The 7,919-nt window shown below is 58.3% G+C and overlaps 1 pseudogene; it reads left to right on the top strand.

The window, feature by feature from the left end:
• The first annotated feature begins 385 nt into the window (after positions 1-385).
• On the top strand, positions 386-7,647 carry LOC135461155 (Fc receptor-like protein 3; annotated as a pseudogene).
• The last annotated feature ends 272 nt before the right edge of the window (positions 7,648-7,919 follow it).

Below are 7,919 nucleotides of genomic sequence, written 5' to 3' on the forward strand. Positions count from 1 at the left end.
ATTCGGGTGTTCCTGGGCTCGTTCCCAACAAAGGGCAGCACTCTGGGAGCGGTCGGCAAATCCTGAAGGAACCACCCGGGGCTGCTGGAGCCCGAGTGCTGTGGGCAAGGACGGCGTGAGGGAGCCGGGCCCCGCTCAGCCGGCGCTGCCCCAGGAACGTCTCATCCTGCAGGAGCTCGGCAGCCTCTGCCGGTGCCGGCCCCGGGGCTGTCGGGGGGCGCGGCCGGAGGGGCCGGGGGGCAGCGGGTGGGAGGGGCCGGGATGGAGGGACCGGGACCCCACTGGGGAGCCCCGAGTGTGGAGGGAGTGAAATGGCGGAGGGGAGACCCCGGGACAGGGGGGAGCAGAGACCCTGCGGTGGGGTCTGCGGAAAGGAGGGACCGCAATGGTGGTCCCGGAGCACCGGGAAGGGGCCCAGCTGCCATCGCGCTGCGAGTGCCGGGACGGTCACGGGGTGTCCGAACCGACTGTGGCAGCGTGTCCGAAGCCACTGTCGCGATGTGTCGGGACCGAGCGTTGCCAGGGTAAGGCCCCCACAGCTCCGGGAAGTGGAGGGGTACCCTGGAAGGTGTGCAGCTGGTGTGGGACAGAGCCTTGTCTATCCCCCGTGCCCTGTGCAGGTGAGGAGAGCAGGGAAGGAGCAGCTTTGGGAACACCTGGAATCCAAACAGGATCGCTGCCCACAGCCCCACCACAGCCGCGGGGTAAACCCCCTGCTCGATATTTCCATCCTTTTCTCTCTTGTCTCACAACTGAGCCAGAACCCAAAAATGAGAATGATACTTTCTGGGATGTTCTAAAGGGCTGCAGGTTTGAGACAGGAAGGAGGAGGAGGGTCCTGGTCAGATTGTTGAGCAGATGGTTGTTGTCTTTGCAGGATTTTTGGGTCTCTCCCAGTCCCTTACCTAGAAGGACAAAGTGATCAATTGCTGCATTTCTGGACTTGTTCCCCCACAGCTGCTTTTTTAAGGGGAGTTTCCTGTCAGTCCTGCTCTGAAAACCACCAAAGGCGGCCTCAGAGCCACTGCTTGGGCTCCCTTTGAGTTTTGTGCTTCTTGCAGGGCTGAGCAAACCACAGGCAGGCCTTTTTCCCCCACAGAATTCTCATCTTTGCCGTATGTGAAAAACACATTCTCTCTCCTGTGAAAATTTTAGAAGTTTAAAAAAGGACAATAGGAGACAAGGACCATAGAGCAAAGGTTGTTATAGGTGGGTGCATCTTGGCACTCAGCCAAGAGCACACTTCTCTTCGGGGATACCTCTTAAATACCTTTTCCCTTAAATCAGCCTGTTGCATATTCATAGACACTTATGCATAGAAAACTTTTTCCCCAAGCTAATTTACATTCCAAGAATTGTTTAGCATGGCTCCTCCTTGGATCTGCCTTTTTAGAGCATTATTCCTTGGTTGTGCTTTTAGCCATTTCTTATAATCATCTTCATTTCTGGGCCTGGGTCCACACTGTCTTCAGGCGGTGAGTGCTGATAGTTGGCATATCTGTAGCAGGTGTTGTCATCCTGTCTTCATCAGATGTATCCCATCCAAGTAGGCATTTTAACACAAGCATCCTTATATCAGCTATTTCACAAAGCTTAATTAACAACAGAAATAAAAATTATATCTTTGTAACAAAGTTACTTTAACATTACATATATAAGTTCCATTTTAACATTTGTAAAAATCCAGTAATATAATATGAATTTACAATACTTGGTGAGAGGGACAAAGCGATCAATTGCATTTCTGGACTGGCCCCCTCTCAACTGCCTCTGCAGGGGGGGTTTCCAGGCAGCCCTGCTCTGAAAACCATCAAAGGCCCTCACAGAGCCACTGCTTGGGCTCCCTTTGGGTTTTCTGCTTCTTGCAGAGCTGAGCAAACCACAGGCAGGCCTTTTTCCACCCATAGAATTCTCACCTCTGCAGCAGCTCTAAAGCTGCCAGAATCAAAGCCCAGGGGGCAGGGGGGACCCTCAGGTCCTGGCTGCCCCCTGGGGCTGGGCAGAGCAGGGCTGGGCAATGGCCATCCCTGTGCAGTGGGGCTGGGCCATGGCTGGGCCCCACCCTTGGATGGCTTCAAGGAGCAGGAGTTTGGGAGCTCCTTCCTGACCAAGGCTCCATTCCCCAGCTGCTCTTGGTGGCTCAGATCCTGCAGGGGACAAGAAGAATGGAGAAGTCTGGAAATACCAGGAGCTGCCATCCCCCAGGGCAGGAGCCCCTTGTCCAGCATTTGTCCCCCATGGGACAGGAGGCCCTCAAGACAGACAGGAGCCCCCTGGATGTGCCCTCCCAGGACAGAATCTGCCCTCCCTCCTCCCGTGACACTCAGCACAAACAGCCTCTTCCTTCTGTGCAGGAGAGAGAAAGTGTTGGGAGGGCACAGCTGGACACCCCCATCCCCCACAGCCTCCCCAGCCCTGCCTGCAGACCCCTCACCCCTGCTACCCCCACCCTGGGCTTCCCCAAACACGTTCCCTGCTCAGGAGCTCCCCAGGATCATCAAGGCATGATCTGGGAGGTTGGGAATTTGAGGTATTGTCACTAACATATTTTCATAAAAATCCTTTCTTTAGGATTTTTCCTCCTGGGAAGCTGAGGCCCCAGAAAAAGAATGTAAACCATGGTTATCTGCTGCTGTGGAATGCAACAGGTGCACCTGTGACTGGCCCATGTTGGATGTATATAGTTAATGGCCAATCAATGACCGAGCTCTCTCTGGGACAGAGTCGGAGAGACCTCCTTTGTTATTCGTTCTTTTCTATTCTTAGCTCAGCTAGCCTTCTGAGAACTTTCTCTCTTATTTCTTTTTAGTATAGTTATAATGTAATATATATATCATAACATAATAAATCCAGCCTTCTGAACATGAGGTCAACATTCTTGTCTCTCTCTTCATCCTGCAACTCTTGTGACCACTGTGACAAGGTATCAAGGGAAGGAAATGGAAATGAAGAACGGAGAATGCCCCTGGGGGTTGGCACAGACCCAGAGCACCTCTGAATCCCCTCTTGTTGCCCCCCAAATCATGGACAACCCAGCAGGCAGCGCGAGCCCCTGGGTCACCCCAAAATCTGAGGCAGCCAGGGAAGGAGCTGTGACCCACATGCCCATCCCGTCACTGTCCATCCCTGGCAAACTCATTCCCCTGAGAAGCTGACCATGGGACCCCCATCCCGTCTGTCTCCCCTTCCCTGGGACCCCCTTCCCGGGGCTGCCGTTGCCCAGGATCTCCATGGCCCAGGACCGCATTCCCAAGGAACCCTCTCCCATTCATTCCATCCCCTGAACTCCCCATTCCCCCGGGACCTTAATTCTCCCAGGTCCCCCCATTCCCCCTGCACCCCATCCCTGGCACAAAAATCTCCTGATGAGGGATTTATTACTATTACAATTTATTACAATTAAAAAATTTTCTTATATACTGTTTTAAATGTACTTTACCTTTCTTCTAGTCTCATCTCAAAACAAAAATGAAATAAATACATTCTGATAAATCCACTAATAATTAACCAACACTAAACCCACCACACTAATTATTACATTAACCAAAATATCTCATATTAGCAAACCAAAACCATGACACCAAATCCTTGGAGCTCACCCTCCCCTGGGACTCCCATCCCTGAGTCCCCCCAGCCCTGGGGACCCCCATTCCCATGGCACCCCCATCCCCTGTGACTCCCCCTCCTCACGACACCAATTGCCCATGGACCCATTCCCTGGACCCCCATTCCCTGGACCCCCATTCCCCTGGACACCCATCCCTGGCTCCCCAAACCCCCTGAGCCCCCCTGTTCCTGGGAAGTCCATGTCCCACCTACCCAGAGACAGCCTTGTCCCCAGCATGTCCCCACCCTGCCCACAGCCTGTGCCCAACTTGTGGCCACCCTGCCCCCATCAGGTGCCACCTACACATGGGACAGACGTGACCTCGCTTCCTTCCCCTTCATCCAAAGAGCCGCCAGCCAGGGGAGCGGTGGCCACAGCAGCGAGTGACAGCCAGTGCTCATGGCTGGGGACACCGGGATGGCCGGGAAGGTGGTGCTGCTCCTGTGGGGTGAGTGCCCCAGGCACGGGCCAGACTGGTAGTACCCCGGGGATGGGCACTGGTGAGGCCGAGTGTGGTGGGGAGGGGGCACAGGGGAGCTGTAGAGTTCCCTGAGGTTCCCAACGCCCGAAGAGCCAGATCATGAGGTGACCGGGGTCATGGGGTGGCCGTGGGGACAGGAGAGGGTGAACAGGGCTGGACGGGTAGGAATTTGGGGAGAGGCATTCTGGGGCTGGGGCAGCTGTGGGGACAGGGACACAGGGATGCAGGGATGCAGAAATGCAGGGATGCAGGGACAGGGAGAAGAAAAGCACAATGTGGATGGGCCATGGAGACAGAGGCCATGGGGCTGGCGGGGGACACCTGTGCTAGCACTGTGTCCCCATCGAGACATCAATTGGTGCCACACCAATTTCCCCAGGAGGACAGTTCAGGGGCAGCCCCTATGACCCATTCCCCTGTGCACAACTGTCCTCATGGTGCCACACTCACTGAGCCCTGTCTCTTCTCCCTTCCAGCCCAGACCCTCGGCCTCGCTGCTGAGTCCTCAGGGGATGCTGTGGCCCAACCCTGCTGTCGCCAGCCCCACACTGGCCCTGGCAGTCTGGTGTCCCCTGTCACCCGCAGGTGCCCAGACCACCCAGCTCCTCGTGGAGCCCCCCTGGAGGCCGGCGGTGCTGTGGGACCAGGTGACACTGACCTGCCAGGGCTTGGGGACCACTGGTGTCACCACCTGGTACAAGGATGGGCAGCGCTGGAGGCAGGACGGACACAACAACCTCACTGTCACCAAGAGTGGTACCTACATGTGTGAGAGACCCAGCAGTGGGCTCTGCCCTCCTGTGAGAGTCTGAGATGGTGAGGGGGGTTTGGGTGTCCCCATCCTGGCACCAGCAGTGACCCCGGGGCTCTGGGTGGGCTCCGCTCCATGGGTCACCTCCTGTGTGACCAGAGCCTGTCCCCTGCTCTGGGGACATCCCAGAGCATCCCAGTGCTGGCAGACCCTGTTTGTGGATTTGGGGATCCTTGGTGTGCTGCATGTGAGCCAATATGGGGGTTGTGATGGCATTGGGACCAGCCAGGTCCCGTTGTTATAACAGGACCCCCGTGTCCCACAGCCCCATTGGTGCTGCAGGTGCCAGCACAGGCACTGCTGGAGGGGGACACGGTGACACTGCGCTGCCGGCACTGGCGGGACAACCCAGTCAGCTCAGTGTCCTTTTACCATGAGGAGAAGAAACTGCAGGAGCTCCGTGATGGGACCGAGCTGTTCCTGTCCCCTCTACATCTGCAACACAGCTGCCGCTACAGCTGTGGGAGCATGGTGAAATCCAGGGTATCGTGGGGATCGGAGAAGTCGGAATCAGTGACAGTGACAGTGCACGGTGAGCACTCCACAACTGCCACTCCAACCCCCCCACAGCCCCTCCCTAGTGACTCGGGCTCACAAATCTCCCTCCCCTCTCCTTTCCAGAGCTTTTCATGGTGCCAGTGCTGGACGGTCCCTCTGAGCCCACCAATGGGTCCCCCCTGACTCTCAGCTGCCTCAGCACCCCCAGCCCCCTGCAGCCCCAAGCCCCCCTCCTGCACGTGTTCTACTGGGACGGGCAGGTGGTGGGGGGCCCACAGGGGTCCCCGCAGCTGCTGGTGCCCACCATGGGGGTCTCCCACTCAGGGAATTACAGCTGCCAGGTGCGCTCCGAGGGTGGGGCTGTGCAGAAGAGCAGTGCCCTGCTCCGTGTCACGGTGCGCAGTGAGTGCAGAGATGGGCACGGGGAGCCCCCACGGCCTGCTTGGGTCCCCTGCCTGGGTACCTCCATTACTGCCCCATTCCCCCCATCCCTCACTGGGTCCATTCACCCATCTCTGAGTCAACCCCACCCCTCTCTGCTGTTTCCCCGCAGTCCCCAAGTCCCACCATACACTCCCTGGGTCTCCATACCCACAGTGGGGTCCTCCCAACTCCCTCTCCATGTTTCCCCGCATTAAACCCCCCATCCTTCCTTGGGGTACCTATCTAAGCCCCACCCCAGCTCTGCACCTCCTTTCCCTCACTGGGATCTCTCTGCCCCTCACTGACCTCCCCCCAAGTCCCTCAATGTCCCTGGTGTCTCCCCCTCCCGCAGGGGTTCTGCCCTCGGGGGTGTCCCTGTCTGCGCAGCCTTGTGCTGAGCTGCACGGTGGCCACAGGGACAGGTCACCTGTCCATTTCCTGGTGCCCAGGAGGGCTCGAGGGCACCGCTTGGCACTGGCCCTGCCTGGAGCTGCACCACACTGGGGACAAGGGCAGCGACCACTACCAGTGCGGGGACAGCATGGCTGAGAGTGTCCCCCTGAATGTCACTGTCCTTTGTGAGTGGGACCCTCAGACTGGGGGTGACCCCACCCATGGCACCCCCCATCCACCTCCGCAGGTGCCAGCCGTTTGTGTCCCCACAGTGCCCGTGGCCAATGCCACCATCACCCCCAGTCCCCTGTCACACCAGGTGCGTGCAGGTGACCCAGTGACCCTGCGCTGCTCAGTGCAGGTGAGCTCAGCCTCTGTCACCTTCACCTGGCTGCTCAACGGGCAGCAGGTGGCCCAAGGTCCCCTCCTGGAGCTCAGAGCTGTCGATGTGGGACATTCGTGCACAGCCACCAACCAGCTGGGACAGGACGGGCACCAGGCACTCAGCCCTGAGCAGGCCCTGGAGGTGACAACACAGGAACAGGGCACATGTAGGGTCACATGGGGGGTGCAGAACCTCCGGGGTTCTGGGTGACCCTGATGTGTCTCTCTCTCTGTCCCCAGCAGTGGACACAGGGGTCTGCGGGTCCCTCCTGTTCCTACTTCTCCTCCTGGCTGTCATCGGAGGCTGGCACTGGTGGCACCACCTGGGTGGGTGACAATGAGGGGGAATGGGGGTCCCAGAGATTGGGGTGAAACCCCCACAGAGTTTGAGGTCCAGAGGGCAGCACCAACAGCTCCTGACCTGGGTGAAGCTGAATCCCTAGTGATCTCACGTGGGGGTCCTGGGGGATTTGGGGAGGTCCTGCAGGGTCGTGCAGGGACATTGGGGGTTCTGTCAGGGGTATGGAGGACTTTGGGGTCTCAGTGGATTCAGTGGGTGATTCAAGGCTCATTAGGGGCTTCAGGGATGCACGAGGCTCCTGGGGGCAGTCAGAGGTCTCAAAGGTGTTCAGGGGCCCTGAGGACTCCACAGTCACCCCTCCCCACTTTTCTTTGCAGACCTCAGGAAACAGCAGGAAAGGTGGCTGGGGGGCTCCAGGCCTGAACTCCCATTTTATGTTCATTTTGACTCCCCACACCGCCACAGACACCCCCTTATCCTTGCAGGGGCCCCCCAGGGCCCTCGGCCCCTCCAGAGGCAGGGGAGGTGCTGCACAGCCAGGTTGTGTGAAACAGGAAGTCAGGGGGTGAGTACGGGTGGGGGGACAGGGACATGTCACCCTAGGGGTGTCACCTCCCATCCAAGTTCCCCCAACCGGTGTCCCTTGCAGTGCCTCCCTGTGCCACAACCCCCAGGTGACCAATGCAGAGCTGCCAGGACCCCACAGGCAACAGCAGGACTCCAGTGACATCTACAGGAACATGCTGTGACACTCTGGGCACTGGGGGCACTGGAGATCCCTGCCTGAGGGCACCTCCCACTGTGTGTCCTCCCTCCAGCTCCCATGGATGCCCACCGTGCCATGGGGATGGCCAGGAGTGTGGGGTCCCATGTGGGGCTACCCAGAGCTCCCCGTTCCAGGGCTCCCAGTGCTCCCAGTGCTCCCAGTACCCCCAGGAGCTCCCCATTCCCTCCCCAAGTACCAGGGGGCACAGGACCCGTGTCCCTCTTATGGGACCCAAAACGCAGCTTTTTCGTTAAG

Source organism: Zonotrichia leucophrys, unplaced genomic scaffold (assembly GCF_028769735.1).
Source record: "Zonotrichia leucophrys gambelii isolate GWCS_2022_RI unplaced genomic scaffold, RI_Zleu_2.0 Scaffold_199_88955, whole genome shotgun sequence".
NCBI lineage: Eukaryota > Metazoa > Chordata > Aves > Passeriformes > Passerellidae > Zonotrichia > Zonotrichia leucophrys.